This window comes from Rhineura floridana, chromosome 6 (genome assembly GCF_030035675.1).
Source record: "Rhineura floridana isolate rRhiFlo1 chromosome 6, rRhiFlo1.hap2, whole genome shotgun sequence".
Lineage (NCBI taxonomy): Eukaryota > Metazoa > Chordata > Lepidosauria > Squamata > Rhineuridae > Rhineura > Rhineura floridana.
Window position 1 is genome coordinate 45,283,316 of NC_084485.1, and position 13,321 is coordinate 45,296,636.

At 42.6% G+C, this 13,321-nt stretch overlaps 1 long non-coding RNA gene across 1 annotated transcript in view; it reads right to left on the minus strand.

Moving 5' to 3' along the window:
- LOC133387249 (uncharacterized) overlaps positions 1–13,088 on the minus strand; it is a 111,742-nt gene extending 98,654 nt beyond the window's left edge. The window contains exon 1 of the long non-coding RNA XR_009763423.1: positions 12,790–13,088. This is a non-coding gene — a long non-coding RNA (uncharacterized LOC133387249). The remainder of the gene's footprint in view (positions 1–12,789) is intronic.
- Between the last annotated feature and the right edge of the window lie 233 nt (positions 13,089–13,321).

Consider the following 13,321-nt stretch of genomic DNA (forward strand, 5'->3'; position numbering starts at 1 on the left):
AACAACCATTTTTGACCATCACTATATGCCTCTAAACTACCTGCAAAGTTGCATCTGTTATCTCTGAAAGAGGATAAATTCATTAAACTTTCATAGTAGCTGACTGACTACTCCTGCTTTCTGTCTGTCAGTTTCCTGAAATATTCATCGAAAAACACTTATCCCCCCAGTTAAATGGGACTTGCTTATTTTAAATTAGCTATGTAACGTAATTAATTCTCGTACTATCGATGGTTTCAAAACAGATCTTAAAAAGTATTTAAAAAACCCTCAAATCAGAAAACAAGCACGGAGAGTTGCGACTTCTAAATCCTTTCCACAAAGATAGAGAATATCAGAAATAATGGATAATCTGATGGCAAATATGATTACTGTGGAAATGGAGCCTATCACAAGAACAGACTCACTGTCCCACTGGCATTAGAGCCACCAGCCTCCACAGATGATAGGTTAGTACCAAAACTTTGAACTTGGCCTGGTAGCACATTGGCAGCCAGTATTAAGTCTAGGACTAGATGATTCTCAGGTTTCTTTCCCTCCCTAGGAATGACTTGTCAGAAGAATCTCTTTTTTACAGAGCTATAGGCACAAGTGAATGCTTTGCACTGTTGAACTACCGGAATGCCCTCTATGTATATTACCCCAATCGCTTTTGATTTGTCATCTGTATCCTCTTGAGGGCAAATGTTAAAACAGATTATATAATTGTTAACTGTCTTAATCTATCTGAATGGAGAATACTTTTTTTCTGGTTCCTGACCCTTTTAATCCCCCCCCAAGCTACCCTAAGTTCCATTAACTAGAAGTTAAACAACGGTTATGCTGTTGGATGAGAATAATAAAATGCATCACCTTGACTAGGGAAACGATATCTTTCATGCAGTTTTAAAAGGTCCATAAAAACGGTGATAAATGGTGTCTAAGTTTAGCCTTTCTACAATGTTCAGCTAAGAATAGCATCAAAGCCACATGAGACTCTCTGGCTCTCTTTTTCTTTTACAGTGTTCCACCATCCTTGCAAGATGCCAAAGTGAACAGTAACGCTGGGAACCCAGGCGTAGCTGGCTTGGTTTTTAAAAACTGTCGACAGCTGAGGTGCTTGTGAAGGGTCTACGCTTGTAACATGACACAACTTTGGCAAAGCAGATCACAAGTTTTTGAAGCAAGATCCTGCTCACACTGACGTCAGCAAGCGCTGGAGCCAAGGCTGAGGAAGCGTGTGAAACACACAACAGAAACAAAACAGACATGAGAGCATGTTTAAATATGGGGTGTGAAAGACACAAGCCAGCCAATAAGTAATCCTTTTTTTTTAGATAAAGCAGTCTTGAGTTTGTAAATGTTTCAATCAATTTAATTTGTACGCAATTCAATTTGTTTTATTTGGTAGCTGTTTCAGTCAAACTTTGGTCCTCTTGAGGCATTTTCTAAATGGATACAGTAAACATGCAAGGGACAAGAGGACAACTGGGAACAAGAGGGTCAAGTGTGCTAGATCCATCACACCCACCTATTATAGTTTTTGTTGCTCTCCAGAAGTTGGCTGTAGGCTTGTTCACACATTACACTGATCACAGGTAGAAGCTGTCTCTACACATGTACAAGTGTTTGTTGATTTGTACAGGTCAGCTATTGTGTACACAGACAGCACACTCATTGAATGGTATGTGTGAATAACCATACGAGTGTACAGCTTAACTATTTGCATACACAGGTACACATATTGTACACTCATTTAATGTAACGTGAACATCCCATGAAGCAGGGAAACTTTGGTACACATGGAGACTTCCTGCCACATTTTTGAACACTGGAACATCACAGTTCTAATATGCATGAGAAGCCTCCACAAGTACAGGTGGTTCCCCACTTCAGACAGTAGGGACGGGGAAGAAATTCAGTTCAGTTAGGATTTAATGTGAACTGATTTGCACTTTCCAAGATAATAGGTGAAATCTGCACTTCTCTGAATTTTGTGATGCAGTTATTCAGTCAAATGATTTGTACATAAGTGTGTTTATTAGGGGAAAGTGTGAACAGAAATGCATATATTGGTGAAAACAACATTATATTAAATTGCTTGCAAAAATGAATTTATCATGCAAAATTGCATCCAAAAAGTGTATATTAGGAGAAATCTGCATTAAAATGCTGACAAATTTTATGGGAACTTTTTCAAAAATGCAAATGGATGCAGAAATATGGAGAACTGAACTGAAGAACAGAAATAAATGAGAAACTGAGAGAAACCAAAACTGACAGATCCAACCATCTTATCATATAGTCACCCACCAACTCATGAAGGTCAATGAGAATAATGGAGGGGTGTAGCTCTTTCAGAGTTATCCCTTTCCATGTTGCTCACAACATACCTTCCTATATTATATTTTTCTAAGCGTTTACTGGTAGTGTGATGCTTAGAGGTGAGGCGGGGCCACAGTTGTGGTGGTGATGGTAATGGCGGCAGCAGCGAGAAGGGCAGCAGCGAGAGGGGCAGCAGCAGTGAGAGGGGCAGCAGCAAGAGGGGCAGCAGTGAGAGGGGCAGTGGCAGCAGAGGCCGTGCAGGAGGAGGGGGAGGAGAGGCTGTGCTGGCTTAGAGCACTGTGGCCTGGACCTGGGCCCAGGCCTTGGTGGGTGGGAGACCCATGGGGGGAAGGGGGGAGGTTTGGCGACCCATGGGGGGAAGAATGGAAGTTCAGCAACAGAAGAGTTGGCAGGATTGGCGAGCCCCTAGTGAAAACTATTAAATCATAATATGAATTTATCATTGCTGTCTTCAGAGAGAAGATTGCCATGTCTTCAGCATGGTTCATTTACAAAGAATATGAACGTTATGTTTAAGAGACAACAGAAGGCAGGGAAAAGAGACTGGGGGACATTTGGGGGGCATTTTCAGGGCTGTTTCACTTCCTTCCATCCAAAAGTATGGGGAAAAGAGAACAAGGTAATTAAGATTTCAAAAGAGTCCCTTGTTCTTTAAAAACTCTCATGAATTTCAGCCCCATCTTGATTGGGTTTTTTTAGGGGGGGTGACTCTATAAAATCTAGTTTGAGGGAATTAATGTGGTGGCAAATACCATTATTAGGGGGCAAGTATTTAATCCATGCTATGAACTACAGTAAGAGAGAGTCTCTAGGCCAGGTGTAGCCAAAATGGTACCCCCCCCAGATGCTGTTGGACTCCAGCTCCCATCAATCCCAGCTATGGTCTTGTGGTCCAACAGTATGTGGAGGCACCATATTGGCAACCCTGTTCTGGGCCCAAACATCTGCCATTTAAACTTAGACTTACGTACATCATATAAAGAGGAGAGGAGAGGCACACCAATAGAAACAACCAGCAAATTTCAGTGCTGCTTTAGCTACATAAAACTTGTTTTAACAAACTTGTTCCTTTCCTTTCCTCCAGTAACTTGGATTATGCTTTATCTACTCTCATTCTAATGCCAGCTGCGGTCAAGTGCAGAAATGAAGAATGTCCATCCTTTCAATACATTACAAAACAAGTTTGAAGGTGCATTCAACCTGTCTAGGGGGGTCACCTTGCTAGGGATGCCAGACCAGAACCCAAATCAGAGTACAGTTTCACCCAGCCCTTTAGTGGGGGTTCTGTGCTCTGCAGGCAGGCTGGTCTGACCTCACCCCTTTTCTGCAGCAGAGAACAGATTTTCTGGAATAATCAAGAGAATGGGCAAGATGGGCAAGGTGTGGCTATGTAGGCCAAAGCTGATTTTTAGCTCTGTATAGTCTCTTTCCCTAGATATGGCTCCCTTTCTGTTCCCTTGATAAGTTTTAAATCAATGATATTAGATAAATTAACACAAAGACCAAACTTTTTCTGTTCTGTGAAATGTTATTATCTGTTTCAAATGGTTCTGTAGGTTGAATCCAAATGTTTCAAGCATTGCATAGAAGAAAAGACCCATTAAAAGAGAACATAAGACCCTTCTTTGTCAGCTCTGGATTGTGGTAGTCGATTTGCTGAGGCTCTTTGAACAACTTAACAACATACAATTTCCCCCCCAAAGTGCATCACACTGGGTAAGGTCACTCTTTTGATATCGTTGTTATACTCTGGCTCTAGATGGAAAGGTTGAAAGGGAAGAAGATCCCTCTGGGTGTTCTGGGGACTTGATTGACACTAAACAGGACTCTGAAAACCCATCACAATGAAAAAGACTTTGTGTTTAGCCCACCAGAACTTTCATCTATAGTCTTTCATTTGCACCTGTCAAATATCAAAAGGACACAATGATGAGGTGGGCACAGAGCTTATTGATGCTGCTTTTGCAACTCTTCTGCGGTTAGCCAGCCTGCTAGAATGTTGAGGAAATGTTGAGGCTTCATGACACTGAAGCCAAGAGTTTTGTCGTGAAAGCAATAGTCAGATGCTGCGTGTGTGTAAGTCAAACAGGATCCTTTGAGGATAATATCATCATGTCCACAAGGAGATTTGCTCAACACCTTGACTGGAATAGCAGCTCTTCTACTAATATGAGTAGGAAGCAGATTTAAGATAAGCAGGGCCAGCGCCAGGCATGCCCGGGCTCTTAGGCATCAGCCTGTCCTGGCACATTCCCAGCGGCCATCCCACCTATCTGTCCCTGAAAGGCCCCTCCTTAGGGTGGGTGGGTAGCGGTAGCTTCCGCGATCCACAGCGCAGATTGAGGGAGGGAGTTCTGAGGCATCCCCCCACTGCTGTGCAGGCCCACGACGGGCACCTGCAACATGCTCTTGAAGTAAATGCTGGTTGCCAGGGTGGTGCCAGGCATGCCAGGGCCTGTTGTGCAGTGGGTGCAAGTCTGCATGCTACGTGTGTGCATCCCTGCCATCAATCAAGATGGCAGCAGAGGCATCAGGCCCTTAGGGAAACCTCGGCTGCCATCTTGGTTGATGGCAGACTTGTGCCCACAGCAGGTGGCCATTGCACAGCAGGGAAGGGGGGTGCTTTGGAACTCCGCTACCGCTACCCACCGACCCACCCACCCTAAGAAGGGGCCCTTCAGGGGCTCCTTGGGACCCTGGGGCCCTCAGCCAGGGCCCGACCTGGCTGCCCTCTGGCACCAGCCCTGAAGATAAGCCAAGTTTGCATTTGTTTTTTGCAATTCATAATTAACCGATGGAGTTTATTGCCACATGATATTGTGGCAGGCGCTGGCACAAATGACTTCTTTAAAGAATTAGATGAGTAGGTGGAGGATACCATCTCAGTGGGTACTAGTCACAAGTATAAAAAGTATGATGTCCTTTTTCATTAGAGTGTACCAAACATAATAACATGGAGTGTCCTGTCTATTTGAACCTCCTTAATTTCTGGCTAGCTTACATTTTCTAGCTAAGGGCAACTGATCTTCTGTCATCCAGAGTGACAACCATTATGTATTGAGGGCTTATTACAATAACCAGTTTTGAGGTGGAACAGCTCACTGCAAGGTGACTTTTTATTAGTATTCAGTTGGTAAAATGATCTTCTGAGAGATCATGTTACAAAAAAATGGTGGTTATCCCTGAGAGTGTAAGCGCTCCCCATTCTTTCATTCCTTCAGAGTCCCTTTCATCTATTTGTTTCCATCTTATTTTTCATGGCTTTGAAGAGTGTTTTTTGCTCTTCCTATGAAGTATCAGAAGAACTGGGACAGTATTTTATGTGATACAAAAAATTGATGAGGGATTTTTCCTTGGCTGTATGGCTTAAGGAAAATATATATATTTTTTAACCGGAGGACAAAATGGTAGGATTTTGCCATGTGAATTACTTTCACTTGCTTTTTAGAACAGGGCTTGTCCACATAACATAACATAATAACATAAGAAGAGCCTGCTGGATCAGCCCACTGGTCCATCTAGTCCAACATCCTGTTCTCACTGTGGCCAATCAGATGCCTATGGGAAGCCCACAATCAGCTCCTGAATACATATTTTGTTAAAGACCATCACTATTATCCATTACATCACTTGTTGCTTTTGACCTCCTTTAGCTTTACAGAGCGCACTTTGCAATGTGTCAGGGAGTAACTGTGTATGGGGAAAGGTTGGCTTGTCCTGTGTAAGTCTGGATGTACATGTAAATAGAGGCAAATTCCATACATCAAACATGGAGAATTTCTTCAAAGTAATGCTGGAGACTTAAGGATAGAAAATATGTGCTTCAGCAATGATTGACGACTGAGTGTTTAAGCAAATGTTCCAGATGGATCCATCAGAAGCAGGACCTGGAGCCATATTGTTAATGCAAGAAAAAAATGGTGGAGAACCTCAAAAGGCTTTAAAAAAAAACTGGTTAGAGTTTCTTGAGGGAGAATAAAGTTTTCTCTGGTGCAAAGCAAACAAAAACAGGCAGAAAATTATCTCAGTGCCTCAATGGCCTTACAGCTTTCTCCGATAGGGAGGATTAAATCAGCAAGGGCGGCGGGGGAGAATACAGTGATTATTCTGTGGCTTCATGCTGTTCATAGAAACAATTTAGCCATTGGTATGGAAACCAAGAGGAAGAAGCAGATGGTAGATGAAGAAATCCTTGTTTATTTCCAATGTTTCTAACCCTCCTCATGTTCTAATGTAGCAAAAAAATCACTGAGAAATACAACTAAAGAAAAAAAATCAGTTCCAAATCATTTCAAGTACTGAAGCACACAACAAAATGAAAAATCTTTCATTTTTTTAAGGTCACTAGAAGTAAATGTGGTGAAGATATGTTCTTCACTATATTATAACTAGGTATCCATGTTCAGTGAAATTCTGGTCCATCCCATTTCCACATGGGTTCCATACCATCTCTATCTGGATTTTAGGAGAAATCCAGAAAAAAAAATTCTGAAAGTAAAACATACTTCAAAATGGATGTATGAATATGTGTTTGGGTTGAGGAGGGCTTTGACATCGCCTGCCCTCTTTCTTTCCTAGGTATAAAAAAAACGATCCCCACTACCTAGAGGAGAGACTAGTGAGTAGGGCTACCAGTGTGTGTGCTTTGTACAGAATGTAGCAAGGGTGACATGTTGCTGCTTTCAAAGGGAATTGTGTGCAAAACCAGTGGGTGATTTTGTCCCATTCCCCCTGAGAATTTTTTCTCCTCTTAAATAATAGTAGAATCCTGGATGATCCAATGAAGCTGAATGTTGCATGATTCAGGACAGACAAAAGGAATTTTTTTTTTTTCATGCAGCACAAACTATGGAATTTGCTATTATTTATTATTTATTTATATCCCGCTCTTCCTCCCAGAAGGAGCCCAGGCAGCATCTATCTCAAGATGTCGTAATGGGCCATGGACATACCCCCTAATTCGATTTGTGGCTCCAATTTTTTAAATACAGATCAGGCCCAATCTGGTTAGGACTGATTCAGACCTGATCCAACCTGATCCAGACCCAAATCAGGATCACAATCCATATATTACAAATCTCCAGAAATCCCATTGACTTACATTGCAATATGAAAATGGTCATAACGTTCTTGTCTTTTGACCTGGAGTCATGACATTTGGTGATGTGGTAGCTGCTAAAGAGGGACTTAACCCTGCCAATTGTCAGGTGCATAGCTCCAGGAGTTTTCTTAGTAGCTACCTTTAAATTTTTCTCTTTCAAAATATTTTTTAAAAGATGGTGAGTGCTCACCATGCCAGTTCTCATGCTCCTGTTCCTTTCTTCAAAATGTTGAAAAATTAGGGGTTTTTAAAGTTAGGTTTTTGATACTAGACCCGAGTGGGTAGCATTAGGCAGGCACAGGCTGGCACCACCATGGAGGTAATATGCACAAAGGGACTTGAAATGTTGCGACTTGGTAGCCCATATAGTATGTATAGATATGGTAGCCCACTCTGCCAAATTTCAGGTGGGTAGCTCCAGGGAATTTCATGCTAAGTACCTTGAAAGTGTGGTTTTCAGAAATAAAAAATAAACACAAATCAAGACTGTGAGTGCTCAGTTATGCCATACTCCTGTGTTAATAATAATAATAATAATAATAATAATAATAATAATACAATTTTATTTTTGAGTCACCTATCTGGCCGAGTTAACGGCCACTCTAGGCGACGTACAACATACAATACAATACAATAAAATCAATGAGGACCACAATTCATCTAAAACCCCATTCTTCAGATAATAACCACATTAAAAACTAACCCATCCTAGAGATCCCATAGGCCTGCCTGAACAGCCAGGTCTTCAGGGCCCGGCGGAAGCCTATCAGGGAGGGGGCATGGCGAAGGTCGAAAGGAAGGGAATTCCAGATGGTGGGGGCCACAATCGAAAATGCCCTCTCTCTGGTCCGCACCAGTCTCGCTGTTTTAACTGGTGGGACCGAGAGAAGGTCTTGTCTGGCTGATCTCGTCAGGCGGCATAATTGGTGATGCTGGAGGCGCTCCTTCAGATAAACTGGGCCGAAACCGTATAGGGCTTTAAAGGTCAGCACCAACACCTTGAATTGGGCCCGGTAAGCAACTGGTAGCCATTGTAGGTCTACTAACACCGGCATAACATGATCACAGCGACGGCTGTTCTTAATCAACTGTGCCGCCGTGTTCTGTATCAATTGTAATTTCCGGACGGTTTTCCCCCTGTTCCTTCCTTCCTTTAAGCTGAATTGCCTAAGTATACGAGTATAGATTTGGGCCCTTCTGTTTTGTCAGGAGCCAGAGGGACCCCGAGGTGATCAGCCAGCTTCTGGAATGTATACAGTAGTTTGCGGCACTCCTCAGTACCAGAAGAGCCTGCGAATAGAAAATCATCCAGGTAGTGGGTGATCTGGCAGCTCCCTGATTCGTGGCAAACAACCCATTCCAGGAAAGTGCTGAAGGATTCAAATGCTGCACAGGCGATGGAGCAACCCATGGGCATAGCCTTGTCTACATACCAGCATTCACCAAACTTGAACCAAGGAGGCTAATATCCTGGGGGTGTACCATAGGAGATGCCAGGCCGATTGTATCTCACACTTGGCCATGAGTGTCCCAGGCCTGGATTCCCTCATTATCTGCACTGCCCCGGTCAAAAGATGCATAGCGTACTAAACATAACTCGGGTGGACTTGATTCATTGACTGAGGCACCCCTCATGAAAAACAGACTATGGATAAGTCAGAATTCCCCCGGTGTCTTCTTGAGGACCACTCCCAGTTGGGAGACTTGGAGGTCCTCTGGAGGAGGAGAAGTGAAGGGGCCTGCCACTCTACCTGCTGCACATTTGTTTGTGATTTTGTTGGCCGCAATTTCTGGGAATTTGAGGAGAGAGTTTTGATTGGGAGCCATGGGAGCCCCCCGGCAAACAGAGGCTGGAATGCGGAAACCTGGTGTAAATTCCTCCCAGATGTAACATGCTGCCTTACAATCTGGGTAACTGTCAAAGTAGGGATGGAGAGCCCAGGGGCGAACCGGGGTAGTGGCCAAAGCCAAGGGGCCAACCCCCGGTTTCAGGTATCCATTATTTGGAAGGGGGGCTGCAGGGGTGGAGGTGTCCCTTTTATTCCCAGCAGCAGGTTGGCGAAAGCTACAAAAGGGGCCCTGCCCTGCCCTAGGGCTGGGGCATGATATCCTGGCATGTGGCACTGAGCAGAATTCGCACTCATGAGCATACCCGCATCTAGACCTGTTGCATCTGTCTTGGTTGAATTCCCAGCGTATTTTCTAGGACCATTAGCTTTGGGGAAGTCGGGGACCTTTCCTAGCTTCGCTTGAGTCAGGCTTACTCCCGATTACCTCCTGAATCCATAGTTTGTCGCAAATCAAGTCCCACCACATGCTCTTATTGCTGGCTGCTTTGTGATGGAATTTCTTATCATAAGTGATTGCTGCATGATCACCAGCCTTAGCCTTGGCCTTATAAACAAAACTCATATGGTTGGATAGGTGCCCCCTTCGCTCAGGGTAGGCTGCCTGTACAACCCCCATGAAAATTAGGTATCCCTGTACCCGGTTGTCAAAAGTCCTCTCAACATGTCTCCTACATCCTCTTTTGTGCTCCTCAGATTGATCCTCCTCCTCAGATCTAAGCAGGGAGAAAAAGTCCACATAGTGGCCATCCAGGATCTTTTTTCTGACTGCGGGAAAGATGTTCACCTGGGAGCTGTCCCCATCCTTAACTGGTGGGCAAAGGATCCCTTGGGATGGGGTGTCCACATTACACCTCCAGACCTCTCCTGGGGAGGCCATGGTTCTGGTCAATTCCTTATGTCTGCGCCATGCCCACCCTGGGAGCCCTGGGATAGAACCTTTGGATCTCCAGTAGGTAAGTCCCTCATGTGGTGCATCCTCCTCCAAGGAAGAAGACTCACCTGATGATCCCTCAGTGTCAGATTCCAACCCGTCCCTGCAGCCTCTCCTACAGCTTTGTCTCCTGTCTGTTATAATTAGATTCTTTGCAAATTTGTTTTCCACCTTCTGCTTTCATTTAAATGATAAAACACAAAAACAAAACACTGTCCCCCTTCCCTGATTATAAAATCACAAATAGCCTGTTAAGAAAAGTCACATGTGTAAACATTTGATTAGTCATTTCACTAGGGTACAATTTATAAATATATGTCATGTAATTTTAATAGTTATGCAATGTAGTGCAAGGGTTGATGTACTAACCTTTTTATTGGCCTGTCAGCAAAATTTATCTTCTATTTCCAGAAAGCACCATTTCAGTCTTCTCATCTACAATGGCAGAGAAGGCTGGGATGTTTGCTAAGCTGGTCTAACTGAGAAGTGCAGGGCATTTTTATTTATTTATTTACCTATGGCATTTATGTAACTTTATGTAACTTTTGAACACTTTTCAAAACGATATACTAACTGAAACCCAGCCCTCCTTTGAAATTCGGACTTCTCTGAATTTTGAAGTGCAATTCTCCAGTCAAGTAGCGTGTACAAAAACACACATACCAGGGTAAAGGGTGCATATAAATGCTTATATTAGTGAGGGGAAAACATACAAAATGCACTATATTAGGAAAAGTTGCTTTGTAAAAATGTGCATATTAGGCAAAATTACATACAAAAATGTGTATATTCAGAGAAATTTCATGAGGGCTTTTTTAAAAATTGCACTGGTGTGGAAAAATGAAAAAGTGAATTTAAGATTGGAAAACTAAAAACCGAAATTGATAGATATACCCATCCTTATCTATAACAAAATAATTTTAAAAACTAAAACTCAATTTAAAGCTCAATCTGGGAAGGAAGGCATCTCTGAATGGTTAAGGAGATTGCAAATACCTCATTGAGAAAGGGAATGGATCAAGCTTCTTTTTTAAAAGTCATAATTTGACTGCTCCTGAAGAAACCTAGCCTGGATCTGAAAGATGTTGACAGCTATAGTCCAGTGGCTAACATTCACTTCCTGGCCAAGTTACACAAGAGTGTAGTGTCCCGCCAACTCCAGTTACTCTTATATGAAACTGATTATCTAGATCTATTCTGAATGGGTTTCAGGCCTGGTTTTGTGACATAAGCACTGTCACTAATCTGAACAAAATAGGCACTTCTGTTAAAAATAACACTTCTGGAATGTTCTAGATCAGTAGTTCCCAAACTTTCCCGAACCCCAACAGACCACTTGAAAATTGCTGTAGCAATTGTATTTCCATAGAATTCAAATATCAATGCAATAAAAGAAGTAAAAGGAGCAATAATAATCCAATTAAAATCAATATGAATGTTTAATGTGATGGAGGTGCCATCTCTTATCTTCATCTACAAATCTGTAGACATACTGTGGACCATCTGAGCTTTGAGGACCACTGATGGTACACGGACCATAGTGTGGGAATTCCTGCTCTAGATGGATGGTGCAACTATCCTTAACAGGCAGGTTGCATTTATGAAAAATACTGAGCATACATGCAGCAGTTTGTTTCTTTAAGATGAGTTTCTTGCACATTTGAAAAACAGTTTGTGCAAAATCAAGGTGCACTGCAGGAACCTGTGTAGTAACCGTTACTTCCCCTTCCTTTCCTCACTTCCTTTTTTGTTTTCTTCATGCCTTTCCCTTTTTTTGTTGTTCTGTTTTCCTTCTGTTTCTATCCTGGTTACTCTACCCTTAGGTCTGCTTAGCTGAAAGTTTACATACGTAGTGTGACTGGGATAGATACAGAGAAGGGCAGGAATCAGTTATCAATTAAGGGGGTGGGTTTTGGAATGGTGGGCATGTTACTATGGTCATATTGGAGCTTGTTATGGACTAAATTTCTCCACAATACAGGAAAGTTTCAAAATGTAGTTATATATCTAGGAATATCTAGGCATATGGGGAGGAGGGAATGGGGACCTGAGGACTGTTTGTTTGTGCATTAAAAATCAATAAAATAAGAATATGCTATACCCATTGGTAATATGAACACAATTTTAATCTAAAAAAAGTACTAGCACCAGAAAAAGAAAATAAGAAACTGTTCTAGTTTGCCATAGAAAGTTATAAGAAGGTCAACACCATATACACAAGAACATGTGACTGAAAGTGCAGTCATTTATCACTGATTACCATGACTCAGCAATGGCAATCTGAATTCTGTTTCAGCCATAATGGCCTTTGTGTAGTTGGGGCTGTGGTGAAGCCTCAGGAGTACAGACACCATACAAATGTCATCTTCTGTGACCTGAGTGAATGGAAGGGTCATTAGAGATACTGGTGGCACAAGATTTGGGTGTGCATTGCTCACTGCAAAGAAGTTGCAAGCAATGCAGACTCACAAATTCTTCCATAGCTTCCAGACCAGAAACAAGAATGCCTGACTTGCTCCTACCCAGTCAAACCTAATCCCCCCCCCAAAATGACAGATTCCTATGTCCAAGGAACTTCTTACCAGGTCACATGAAGTCACTAGGAAGGCAGCCAGACAGCAGGGAGGTTAGTATGCATCCCATAATCCCAGCTGGCTTTGTCAGCTTCACCCATAAAAAATCCCTAGACCAAAGGGGTTTTTTTGCAGCAAATGGTGTCTTCGCCCCAATCACCCACTGATCACTGCATCAGATGCAGCCTTTTTAATATTCCTGTTCAATTTAACAGAGCAATTGGGCTGCATTGAACGAACAGGGGAATTTGAACTGGCTGCACTGGAAAAAAAAACAGCTGGTGGAGAGGGAAAGCCAACCCTGGGTCCCTTTCAGTGATTGTCATTGGTTCAGCTGGTTCACATAACCTGGTCACACAAAGCTGTCATTTGACAGTCAGAGCTCTGGGAGGCTTGGTAGCAATCTCCAAGTGTCAAATGATAAGTGTATGTCAAATTTGGATTGGATCAAAAATGAGCCAAGCTATTTCTAAACTTATCTGATACAAACTGTGGGTGGAAACTATACCCATCTCTAAGGATTCTGCAATTAATATGTCTG